Source organism: Labeo rohita, chromosome 3 (assembly GCF_022985175.1).
Source record: "Labeo rohita strain BAU-BD-2019 chromosome 3, IGBB_LRoh.1.0, whole genome shotgun sequence".
NCBI classification, from domain to species: Eukaryota; Metazoa; Chordata; class Actinopteri; order Cypriniformes; family Cyprinidae; genus Labeo; species Labeo rohita.
This window is the reverse complement of record NC_066871.1, coordinates 37,979,747-37,993,765: the sequence shown is the minus strand read 5'-3', so window position 1 is coordinate 37,993,765 and position 14,019 is coordinate 37,979,747. Positions and strand designations below refer to the sequence as shown.

Below are 14,019 nucleotides of genomic sequence, written 5' to 3'. Positions count from 1 at the left end.
TCTATTAATTTTGTGGACAGAGGTTTACAGCATTTCAATGTGAGAAGAGCTTGTTGACCTGTTGCCACAGAAACTTGCAGGTCTACCTGCAGTTTTGTGCCAAAATAAAAGCTTGAGGATTTAACGCTTTTTATACATTCTGTCAAGGGTCTACAGATGAAAAGTAGTCAGTACAGTAATGTTAATGGACATTAATGGGCATTTCCCCTTTACCCAAACAAACTTATCACATTGTCTGGATTGTCTTCTTTGAAAATAACTGTGTGAATGTATAGTGGACAAAGACATTATCAAGTACAGAGAGGTTTAAGTCCACTTTAAAGTCCAGGTACAAATAATGCAGTTTTTTTTAAACCCTGTTCAAACTTGTCACTAAAAAAGGGTTGAAGCTCTTGGTTTCTCAAAGCAAACTGGACTGATGAGTTTAATTAAGATATACAACATTTTCCTCCGTAGGGTCTGAAAATACTGTAGGGAAACAATGATGCATGTAACAAACAAAGGGATAGTTTACCCAAAAGTTACAATTTTGTTTTGCTTCAAAAGACACATTCATCGGCATGTGTTATATGGTTTACATCACAAACAATGTGTGTGCTTTTTAAAGCATCAACATTTGGGAACCTTTTCACTTGTACTAAAAAAGGGAAATTATTGTCAAAAAATATTTGTGTTCATCAGAAGAAAGTCAGTCATATACATCTGGGATGCCATGAGGGTATGTAAATGATGACAATTTATTTTTCGGTGGACTACCCATTTAAAAGACCACTTAAAAATATTACTGGTAACCAAAATAAGGTAAATTCTCACACATTTGTCCAGGTTTTAGCTGATCACCCATCATTCCTTCACAAGTCAAGCTAGTTTACCTGCAACAATACCAGCTTAACCAGTTTGTGCACAATCCATTTTGAGGTGAGTCAAAGCTGAGAATTCAAGTGTTTTATTTTTATATATTTATTTATTTATTTTAAACAATATACAAAAAACAATATACCCAAGTCTACACACAAACTAAACTTAACATTAACTTGACAAATCCCAAAACAAGACACTCACCAAAGAAGAGGGTAACATAAAAGCCAAATCTAGACACCAGCCAAAAGGAAACATGTAGGCTATGAACACACAACAAAACTAATGACACAAACAAGGAACACCTGAGCACAATCAAGACAGGAAGAGGAAACTTGAGGAACAGGAAACAATGAATAAGAATGGACTATGAACAGGAATAAACTTCAAACTAAAAGACATGACATAATAAAAGACATGAATCAAAAACAAGAACAAAACCAAACCAAATATGACAGCACACACCTAAAACTACATAAGGGGGTCATGAATTGAGAAATAAAAATTCCCTTGCTCTTTTGACACATAAGTGTCATTGTGCAATAAACCATACTAGTAAGTTTCAGAACTTAAAACTTCCTTGTTAGACCAAAAACTGTTCTTAGTTGTGAAAGAATATTGTCTAAGTGGGTGTTTATTTTCAGTGAAGTGTCATAATTCGACACAAGCTTTTCAGTGAAATATGGACACTACCATGGCCGCAACATATTAATAACCACAATTATTAGTAATTCTAAAGCCTGATCAGAATAAATGATTATTGGGATATGCAAGGACTAGTGCAGTCAGCAGTTCTAACTCAACTTGTTTATTTCTATTTATGCATTAGGAAAATCAAGCCTTTACTATTTACTAAACAGTCACATGCACATTGTTCCTTTTAGTAGCACAAATACACATCTCATTAATTTACATTTAAAATATATATAGCACAATATATATTTATATATATATATATATATATATATATATATATATAAAATATATAATTTGACTAGCTATTGCTCATCTATTGTTAGCACAATACACTGTTGCTGCCACCACTCTTTCATGATTCCATAAGAGATTTTCGTTTAATTTTGTGTTACAGATAGGCCTACTGCTACTATTCCACCAGAATATTGCTTTGGCGAAACATTAAATTTTCATTTTTAGGTCATGGAAAGATTTAAACATGTCTTGAAAAGATTTAAAGATTGCTTTGGAAATGTTGCACGAATCTTGCACAAATGCACGAGAAGTCAGGATAATGCAGAGACTCGATAGGGAATTGGTTAAACACTGCAGCTGGAAATGCTTGCCGTTCAGAGCTGAACAGGGTAAGGATCTGTCCCTGAGAGTTTAAGAGAAGTCGGACTGAAAGTGTACTCTGCTGTAACCAAGCCCCTCATCAGCAGAAAGAATCAAAAGGCTAAGCTCATGTTTGCTGATGAGCATGTTGTGTGGAGAGAGTAGAACTGGTCCAAGATTCACTTTAGTGATGAGAACAAGTTTAATTTATTTGGGTCTGATGGGAAACATTTTGTTTAGCATCAAACTGGAAAAACTAAATCCGAAGTGTGTAAAAAGTCAGTAAAAAAGTGGAGGAGGAAGTTACATGGTTCAGCAGGAGTTGGGCCTCTTATACAGATACATGGCAGGGTGAATGCAATGTTTATCAGAACCTCCTTCAGCAACACACAGTTCCTTTCCTGCATGCATCTCCCAATCAGCCTGCAATTTTCATGCAAGACAATGCCCCATCACACTGCAAAACAGGTAAAGCAGTTCCATGAAGCTAAGAACACCGAAATAATGAAATGGCCAGCCCAGAGTCCTGATTTAAATCCATTTGAAAATTTCTGGAAAATCTTAGAAAATTATTTGTACACAATCTTACAAGGCTCAACAGAAGAGTAGGATAACGCTGGATCAATGCATTAGCCAGTGCTAACAACAGTCATGTGAAATCACTCTCACTACAGAATTCTGGGCATTCATGGCATCATGTCACAAACAAACTCATCTTTTCTACACCACTGTAAAGTCAACAGTGGCAGGCAAATGCCTGTTAACAGTTTTCCCAAAGGACAGCTAGTCTCCGGTGCACAGGGAGGAGAGCTTAATGATTATTTAAGAAAGCTAATGCAGCTTCAAAACCAAAACACATCCTGCTGTCATGGCTGGCCACACAAAAGAAATGCTTCAGAATTATTTAGTCTATCTCCTAACATCTAAGAACCACAGTAATCAATCATCCCATATTTCAGCTGATTGTATTTGGCAATTTGACTTACTCTCCTACATATAGTAATGATCTCTCTGAGCTGACTAAAACTGTCTTAAGAATATATAATAAAGGCAGTCTTTGAAGGGAGTGACTGCTGTACTGGGACAAGAGCTGTTTGAAGTTTCCCACAACAAGGAAAACAAAGGGAGCAAAAGAGAATGCTGAATTTAAAGCTGATCAAAGCAGTGAAGGGTAAAGCACTAAAACAACGACAACAAAGAGATGAAACATCACATCAAATGTATTTCCTCAACTGAGAGACAGAGTGCTCAACTAGGGCACACAGCCAGAAGCAGCTCTATAATTTTCATCATTTCAAATGAACTCAAATGAACTCTGTGTAGGTTCTTTACATGTCCTTCCAACAATTTGGTGCCTCTTGGCCTGGCTTTGCGTGAAGCAAAAGACATTTCATACAATATTAGTGACATATCATCAAAAGTATGCCATTTAACATGACTGTCTATTTCTTTAACATCACATTTCACTGCTAAAGGTGCACATGAGTAGAATGTTTCTGAAAGACACACTCAATACTCCTCTAATTCATTTACAACAAAACCATCCTTACAACTGTTGATGCTAATTGTTGACATCAAATTATACATACTGATAAATTAAGGAAGCCTAAACAGTAGAGTTTGACTCGAGTTTGGTGAGTTGTGATCTAAGAATATTTTTTGATTACTAGTAATACACATGCATAATTCCTGTCCTGATATTTTAGTCTGGCTTTGGCTCTGCTTTCCCTTTTGCAGTCTCTCCTGCTTTTATTATATTTTCCTACAGATATATATATATAAAATGTTTTTGCAGTTAATGTCTACAAAACACTGCTTATAACAACTGCCAACTAATTACAACAAATTACAAAGTAAACATTCTGAACCAAAATGAGGTGATGGAACAGACAATAACAGAGTGGACATTTAGTGGGTCAAAATAGCCTCTACATAGTTCATAATATCTTACTAACATACAGTATTTATTAAAATATTCTGATTAATTTGACATATGGGGTGGCCAATAAAAGAATAGAAAAAAAACTGTCAGTGAAATTACACATTGATTACTAAAGAATACATTCTCCTACATTCTGTACAATTAATTTAATTGGGAAAAAAGCAGAAATTACATTTACATTTAATCATTTAGCAGACGCTTTTATCCATAGCGACTTATACATTAGGACAATATAAAAACCACACGATTTGTATTAAGTTAATGTGCAGCTGTGGGTAGATGACGGAATGACACTAAAGCAATCAATAAAACTTACTTAAAATTGAGCATTTAAGGCCCGGTTATACTTCATTTCGCACTCCACTCCGTCTAGCGCACAGCTGAGTGTGCAAACCGTTCAAAGTGCTGTATACTCCATTGACTGTGAGCTTCAATGGACGTGTTCATTGTGCACACTACCTAGTAGACCTTCTGAGGACTTAAAACACTCAAAGTCCATGTGGTCAGCTGACTGTGCTTATGACGAAAAGTATATCACATGCACTGTTCACAAGACGGATCGCAACAAGGACAAACTTGTACTTTGGTCTTTACGCTGAAGTCGTGTGTGTAACAGTATAAACAGTCTTTATTCTTTTTAACCGTGTTGTAAGTGATAATATGAATAACATAATTTCTACTGTGCGTGCACTGGAATGTGTAAGCTTTAGGTATGCGTTATAAATACACACAGCAAAAAAAAAAAACGTAAGTAGAATAAACTAATTAAAAACCATACCTGGCACAAAACGCTAGATTTTCATTTAATAGGCATTACTGCTGGATAACACTTTTGTCTTTTCAGTAAACATATACTGTTCACTTTAAGAAGTTCTAAGCTGTTTCATGTAATTGCATATTATACACATGCATTTTATAACCCTGGCTTTAAAACTACTTGAAAATAATTAAAATTGGTTTAAAACATTAATCTTTAATTAGGTTTCTTAGGCTAGTTTCTCGCCAAGCAATATAGTACCACTGTAATACTGATGTAATGAAGTCCAAGGTGTTTATTTTTACAGTGGCTCTGAACTTGGCTCAGTCAGTCAAATTAAAATTTTAAAAAGTTTTCCACATCTGAAGTACAGTTTACTGACAGATGGCAAGGCACGTTTTAAAAGAGAATAGTGTTTATTGATGGATTCTTTCACTTACTTGACATCAGTAAAAGAATGACGTGAAAAAGGATGTCATGTGGACAATTCTCTGAAAGAAAGCAACACACACACATAGAGTGAGAGTGTGAGAGAGAGAGAGTCTATCTCAGCATTACAGTGCTGATTTGCAGTACTGGCATAGATTCAACACTCGCATTCAATTAATGTGAACGTCCTGTGCCAATCTCAGGAAACATCAGAGCTGTGCAGTCAGACACAGGACACGATGGAACAGAACATCTGAATGAAAGATGCCTGGTAAGTTTTAGTGTGTGTGTGTTTGTGTTCTTACATTTACCAAAACACAGGAATACACAAAGGCTGAAATGTGCTGCATAAAAAGCTTAAAGACTTAGGACTGTATAAGGCTTAAGATTTGGTGTAGAAGTGCTTTAGACTGCCCTAAAAGAGACTGACTCATTCTCTAAATTTGATGATACATGGCGCATCTTTTCTAAACCATGTTGCTTGGGCATTTTCCTATTGAGAATGGACAACAAAAGTCTATCTGGATACTTTAGATCAGTCGTCGGCCCTGTCTCTCACCTGGTTACCCATTGACAGCAACACTGCCCATAGGTGCCCAGCAACATCGCTCAAAAAGTTGCCCCATGGCATGTATCATCACCTTAACAAAAGTGCTGCCTCCCAGCTCCCACTTCTAAAGGCTGATTACTGAAAACTAATATGATTTTCAATATTATTTTCAACAGGATCTTCTTTTTCATGAGTTTAAATAAAAGAGACAAGAAAAACAACTTGTACAACTTATTCCAAAAAAAGAAAGAAAGAAAGAAAATAAAAACGATTTTCAAAAGTTGACAAATTTGCAACAGCTTTATGTAATATTTTTGAGAAGCCATGTCAGCCTTTTGTAAATAATTACAAAAAAAAAAAAAAAAAACTGTAACTTCTGTAAAATTAGTCTAATGAATTACACAAAAAGCATTTCTAACATCTACAGCACGTTTCCTACTTACGCAAAAATCAAGTAGTTAGCTCACCCCTAATGAACCTTATCAAAACCTTAGGCTGGCTGTCATTTGAAATATTAAAAGTAAAAACATCAACATAACCCACTCATGGGCATCAATCACTTCACTGAATACTTGCTGGCTAAAAACAAAAATAATACCTTACCATCTGTTTTCAAATCCATATTTAAATATTACAACATCAATGTCATTTACAAGAAGCAGAGGTCCAGGGAGTACACTTACTTCCTGTACACGCGCACTACTGGATGTTTTGACATCCAGTAAGATGTCAGAAAGAGAAATTTTATTTACTGATACACAGTTTCAGGAACTTAAAATGTAGTTTTATCACTATCTTCTTCTCATTGTTATTCAAAAGGTTAAGACAATTAAAGTTTAAAAAGTTGTTTCATTTTCAAATAAAAGATGCTAATTTATTTACATCAGCTAAGCATGGATTGCTGTGTTATCTATCCACACGTTCATTATCATTATCATTACAGGATACAGTATTCATACAATCTTCTTATTGATAAATACAATTTATATTCATCTTATACACAAACCACCAGTGATCAAAATCAGTAAACAGACATCCATTACATACTGAATATTCAGAGACACATATGGCCTAGTACTTAAATGTCTCATAAAGAGACGGTTATTGTTACCAAAATAAGTACGATGTACGACAAAATAAGTATGATTCATTAAAAAATCAATTAAACACAGACAAACACAGATGGTGAGAAGATTTTGCATAAACAATAAAGAGATTCTTATGACTACACACAGTTGAGTGTTGAACCTGTCTTTCAACCCCTCTAAAATTAAAAATATTATCTGAATTTTGCATAATATCAGATGAATGGAGTGATATCACTCATATTTAGCTATCACTAATTAAATGAAATTTAACAGGGCAATAAAACAAAAGGCAAGAAAGTTCAGTTCAAGGACAGATGAAAGATCGAAATAAGGAGAAAATGTTATGTGTGAGAATGACTGTGACTAAAGGGAATGAAAGATTAGAGAAAATTCTATCCCCCCAAAAAAGTGAATGCCTCTTAATTGGATCTCGTTTAGAAAAAAATAAATAAATAAATAAAAAACCCTCCGGGCAAGACATCTGAGATTCGGATGACAAAAACCAACACATTGATTGTGTTACTCTTAAAGTCAACAGGATATACAGCATTCTCAATCCATTTAACATCTGTGATGTATTTCTATGTGAAACAAGATATTCAGCAAGGAAATAATGTAGGGCTGAACTTGATTTTATTCATCAAGATTTGATTGGATGGTGATAAGTGCCCACTACATATAATAAAAGAGTTTGCGCTGAATGCGAATTTGCAGAGCATACTGCCAACCAATTGTGAGGAAGATTTGTGACCAGAACGTGAAGGTTAAAGGTCAAGTTCATCATTCAGAGCTTCTCCATATATCACACTGGTAACATTTCATTTCTTATCTATCATTATTTGCTTATTGTTAAAATCTTTATAATTGTATTGCCAAACTTATGATGAAGATTGAAAGTTGACATTATCCACAACATAGCCTAAACATGTATTTCACTTTTCACTGACATTAACTATTAGCCTGCACAGGAAAAACAGCAGTCTTCTTCAGAATAACATGCACTAAATCCTGCACAATTACACCTGGAATGTGTACTAAAAATGCAAATGGTACATAAATCTGACTGTAGTGATGCTTTAGTCACGTCATATCTTTTCAAGACTACCGGTAAAGATTCTGCTGTGAAATTCTGATCAGTCTGGTAAGGACATAATGTTGTAATAAATAATTACTGGTGCAGTAGTGAATGATGGGACTTCTCATGGGAGCCCGCTGGTAGAGCTTCCCACGGTTATTGTGTGTGTGTGTGCGGGGGTTCCTGAGAGTGTCTAATGGAGCAGTCAGGAAGCACTAATGCAGTCTGCACACTGCTGAGTGAAGAACAGGATGCAAGACAGTGGGAGATGGCCAAATTCAGCCCATGGGTCACAGGAGGTGCTTGTGAAGTGACTGAAAATATCTGAAAGTGTCTGCAGGGAGTGTTCAATCTCCAAACAGAGCAGATCAAAAATAGATACATCTTAATACAGGGGATACAGAACACATACTGTTCATACAATATGTGAATGGAATACACAATCAGCAAGAATGGAAGAAACGGAAGAGTTCTGGAGTTAAGAAAGATGCATAATGAATGAACAGAAAGAAAGAAAGTTTCTTAAGCTTTATTTGGACAGTAATTGTTTCTTATGTGGACGTCTGTAAAAATAAATTTACATGGCTTCTCAGTGACAAAACTCATGGATTGCGATTGGCAATTTATTCACAGTGGAGAAGCGAGTTCTGTGATCCAATGAACCCATGCTGCTCACATGGTCAGTTGCATTATTGTCTCCAGTAAATAAATTCATTTACAGGAGACAATCATATTCATATTCTTGGAATAATAAGAATAAGTTCATATTTAATAACATCCTATATATTATTTGATTATTTAAATCTGATTAAAAATAGGAAAATAGATGTGCCATAGTTTAAATGGTTCTATCTTGCATTTTGCCACTCAAAATTATGGATGTCATTAAAAATGTGGGGATTTGCAGAAATAAATGAGTGCAACATCTTATTTATATAAGGTAAACATAAAGCTGCTTAGTTTATATTTTAAGTATGTAAACTCAGCACTATGACTATCATAGTACTGAGACTGCTCTCATTAGTTACAAATGACCTGCTCTCATCATCCGATCGTGGTTGTATCTCTCTATTAGTGCTATTGGATCTTAGCACTGCGTTTGACACTACTGACCACAACATTCTTTGGAACAGACTAGAAAATTATGTTGTCATTAGTAAAAGTGCATTGGCATGGTTCTAATCCCATTTATCTGATCACCATCAATTCGTAGCAGTGAATGAAGAGGTATCATATCAATCACAAGTGCAGTATGGAGTACCTCAAGGTTTAGTACTAGGACCGTTACTTTTTACGCTTTACATATTACCCTTGGGAGACATCATCAGGAAACACGGTGTTAGCTTTCACTGTTATGCTGATGATACTATATTTCTCTATATTTCTTTGCAGCCAGGCAAAACATACCAATTTGAAAAACTAACAGAATGAACAGCTGATATAAAAAGCAAAATGACGAGTAATTTCTTACTGAAAAAAAAACAACAAAAAAACAGAGGTGCTAATTATTGGACCTAAAACCTCTGAATGTAATAACCTAAAACACTGTCCAATACTTGATGGCTCCTTTGTCAATTCTTCGTCATCAGCAATTTTTCCTTCGACCACATTTCTATCATTTGCAAAACCGCATTTTTCCATCTCAAAAATATATCTAAATTATGACCTATGATCTCAATGTCAAATGCAGAAATGTTAATTAATGCGACCTAAAGGTTCGATTCTAGAAAAAAATGGTACAAAATTAAGAGTTTTAACCAGGAAGTATGACCATATTAGCCCGGTTCTGTCAACACTGCACTGGCTCCCTATTAAACATCGTATAGATTTTAAAATCTTCTTAATTACTTATAAGCCCTGAATGGTTTAGCTCCTCAGTACTTGAGCGAACATTATAGTCCCTCACGTCCGCTGCGTTCTCAAACCTCTGGCAATTTGATAATACGTAGAATATCAAAATCAACTGTGGGCGGCAGCTCCTTTTCTTATTCAGTGCCCAAACTCTGGAATAACCTACCTAACATTATTCGGGAAGCAGACAGTCTGTCAGTTTAAATCTAGATTAAAGACCCATCTCTTCAACCTGGCTTACGCATAACACACTAACACAATTCTGTAATTCAAATCTGTTAATGGATTGTAAGGCTGCATTAGCTAGTTCAGCCGGAACCTTGAACACTTCCCATAACACCCAATGTACTTGTTGCATCGTAAGAAGAATGGCATCTACGCTAATATTAGTCTGTTTCATTCTTATTCCGAGGTCACCATTGCCGTTACCATCGCACTTACTAAGTGCATCGTCAAAAAGGCTGGCTCATTTTTGTTGCACAAATATATTCTTCTTAGCAATTTATGTATTTATTCAGCTAGTGCAGCTAGCGCCTTAAACCAAACACAATGCAAAAATGGTCTTCAGGTATCATTTGGGGAGAAGCACAGCGGTAACCTTTTGTCACTGGTAACAATAACATTTCTTAATCGAGTAATTGGAACACATAAAAGAGTAAATAACATTATGACATCTAAACACATTTAAAGACAGCTTATAATTCAATATACAATGTTTAAATATTATAATAAACTGCTAAATAAAATTATAATGAATAATAATAAACAAATAAGCCCATTCAGCTGTCAAGCCACTCAGGTGCTCGGGTGTTTGGGCATCCAATATCACTGTTAGTGATTTCAATATTTTCCTGCTTATCACTTATTCATTTCCTGTGAGCCCACGCAAAGCCACCTGCTCAGGAAATGAAAACAACATGTCCTCCATCAGACAAGCACTGAGACGAAACAATCGCAGGTAATAAAGAGTGCACCATTCCTCCTGAACAAAAAGATTCAGCTCCTGCCATCCGTGAGGTGGATCGGTTGTCATGCCAACATATGCCAACACTGACAGTAAGAAACCAAGGGATGAAATTGAATGAAATCATGTGTTGAAAACTGAGAGTGAATATGGGCAAACAGTTCTCCAAACATTATGGGAACATGGACACACAGGTATACACAATGCAAAACAAAATTGAGCTAATACACAAATAGGAGAAAAAGGCTGCACTTTAGTTTGGGGACCAGTTCTCACTATAAACGAACTATTAACTATGACTCTTGCCTCAATAAACTCCTAATTTGCTGCTTATTAATAGTTAGTATAGTAGTTGTTAAGTTTAGGTATGGGGTAGAATAAGGGATCTAAAATATGGTCATTTAGAATAGAACATTAATTTGTACTTTATAAGTACTAATAAACAATCAATAGGCTACCATGAAAAATGACTTAAGAATGACACCTGCCTTCAGCCGGAGATGTAGGTGTAGGCCCCAGCATCCCCATTACCCAACCACAGGACAATTGCTTTGAATGAATGGATGGACCAAATATGATTTAAGGCTATCTCGTTAGAACTGAATAAACAGCCAGATCCTCAAAGACCAGACCAAGTAGCTGTAGTCGCTGTTCAGAATCTATATAATGCCACCAATTTTTTGCAAGAATGATGACATGTGAGGTAAATATCATGTTATCACTATCCTTATTCTTTTATCATTGTTCCTCTAGAAAAAGACTAGGGTCTTATTAAGTTTCTAAGCCCTACAGAGGGAACACCCTGATTTTAATCAAGTTCACAGACCTTTCTTTCTCTTGGTGTTTTCCAGGATGAACGTGTGAGGGATTTTAAAAGCAGACTTCATAATGGAAATCAATTAATAAATCACACGTCTTACTGCTAAAGGACAGACCAGATGCACATAATACATGTATCATAAGCCTCTTTCACACAGTAACACCAGTAAATTGCTGTAAAGTTACCGGAAGGCATTACTGGGAAATACAAAAATGCGCTATTCACACAGGCACTGTCGTTCAGTCTTTTTATTGGTAAAGCACCATTCACACATCAGTTTCAAATTACTGGTAAATTATGTGACATCATTACCTGGAAATAACCTCTAAACGGCTGCACCTCCCTACGTTGTATGTGTAAACATGGAGGGGTGTACATGGTCAGTCTTTTTGCTGATGATTTCAGTTTTGTGTCAAACTTTCACATTCATGGTGCTGCTTTTGGCCCAGAGGCATTGTAATAGATGACTACAAACCAAACTACACAGCGCAGAATATATACGTCACTGTGTCAGAATGTTACGATTGGCCTAGAGTACGCATTATAAGTCAGTGCTTTCTGGAATCATACATGCTCTTACCAGTAAACTTCTGTGTTCATACACCTACTAGTAATGTTACAACTTCTCATAAGGTAAATTGCTGGAATGAATTTACCTGTTCACACATGATTTTTTTAATGGTAATTTACCAGTAAAGACTGTATGTGTGAAATGGGCTATAGACAACGAATAGATAAAACTCAGAAAATATAAATATGAAAAATATGTGTGTGTCCGTGTGATAATTTCAATTACTTTATTAAAGTAACGTAAATGATTACATTTGATTCATTTTCTAATGAACGTTTTCAACTGTGATTCATTTTCAGGCAGCGTTAACATTACAGTAGTACTCAACACTGATTACTGTCTGACTTCATCACTTGAATTAAGGTTATAAAAATTTCATTTAAAAGCACAGTCACCACAAAATCAGACTTTGGCACCTCTTTTTACTTTGAGATGGTTAAATAATGATTTAAAATCAGAACAAGAAATAGTTTAATAGCTATGATACTGTTTTTGAAATCAAATATTTGCATAGCTATGACAAGAAACACTGGCATCTAACAATGCCTTGGGGAAAAAAATAGTCAATCCTCAAAAATAAAGCATATACATAAACACAAATAGAAAATAAAACAGTTATAAATGTGTCCTATTCTGTGTCCTAAACTCCTGAAACACTAGTGTCTCATATTTTAGAGCAGCCAATGCAAACTGTGGGAAAAAATTCAATTACATCTCTCTCTAACTGTGTGTGTGTGTGTGCGTGTGTGTGTGTGTGTAACTGTAATTTAATTACACATTTATTTCTTAGTAATTACAACAGATTACAATTACATTTATTTTGTAATTAAATTACGTAACTCTGTTACATGTAGCTAGTTACTCCCCAACACTGATCCTAAACTAGATACGTTTAGCTTAAAGATGTATATAAAGGTGTACTCTAAATAAATAGTACTCATGGATGGCTATTGAAATTGAACTCTGACTTTAAATGGAGTAGAGGCTTGGACCTGGAAACAGTGTTCGATATGTCATGACTTAGCAAGCAGACTGACTGATTTGTGCTGGTCAGACTGAGTATAGGACAAAGTCCAGTAAAGACAAAATCCAGACAAAGTAGGGATGAAGTCTAAGTACTAAAACATATGCAACTAAGTTTATGCAATAAACTCTGTTCATGTTTTTATGATTTCTTTCTCCTCCTTCCTACTTTTTTTATGGCTTACATTGTATTACATCTGTCAGGCTAAAGACTTTTAGTTAATAATGTCTTCGGTAACAGACAAAATACAGTTTTGTTAACTGGTTTTGGGTATCAGACAAAAGTCTGCTGACAGTTGATCAGCAGTAAAACTGATCCAGTATTCTCGCACAGAGATTGGATTTCAATCTAACATTTTTGTTCAGTAAGATATCAGCACGACTGAGTAGCTTAAAGGAGAGCTCCACTTCCAAAACAAAGATTCACATATAATGTACTCACCCCCTTGTCATCCAACATGTTCATGTCTTTCTTTCTTCAGTCGTAAAGAAAATATGTTTTTTGAGGAAACATTTCAAATAGAGTGATATGGTGCCCCGATTTTGAACTTTCAAAATGCACTTTAAAAAAATACAATTTAAATAATTTTTATTCTCAAACGCTCATCTTGGCTTGCTCTCATTGAACTCTGTGTATTCTGGCTCAAGACACTTAGGGTATGTCAAAAAACTCCAATCGTATTTTCTCCCTCAACTTCAAAAACCATTTCAAAATCATCCTACATCGCTGCAAAAGTACAGACCCAGTCTTTGCAAAGATCAAACACCCTTAACAAAAAAGGTAAAACAGCGATATAGGAC

General features: G+C 35.4%; 1 protein-coding gene across 6 annotated transcripts in view; it reads right to left on the bottom strand.

The window, feature by feature from the left end:
• The window catches only part of tex2 (testis expressed 2), a 39,833-nt gene that overhangs the window by 16,585 nt on the left and 9,229 nt on the right, over positions 1-14,019 (bottom strand). Inside the window, exon 3 of one of the 6 annotated variants that reach the window (XM_051106583.1) lies at positions 5,288-5,338. The exons of 3 other annotated variants lie outside the window; for them this stretch is intronic. The gene's annotated coding sequence lies outside the window, so the exon portion shown is untranslated. Of the gene's footprint in view, positions 1-1,062; positions 1,174-4,406; positions 4,559-5,287; positions 5,339-14,019 lie in introns of those variants that run through there. 2 more of the 6 variants (XM_051106584.1, XM_051106585.1) reach the window with 2 other exon arrangements.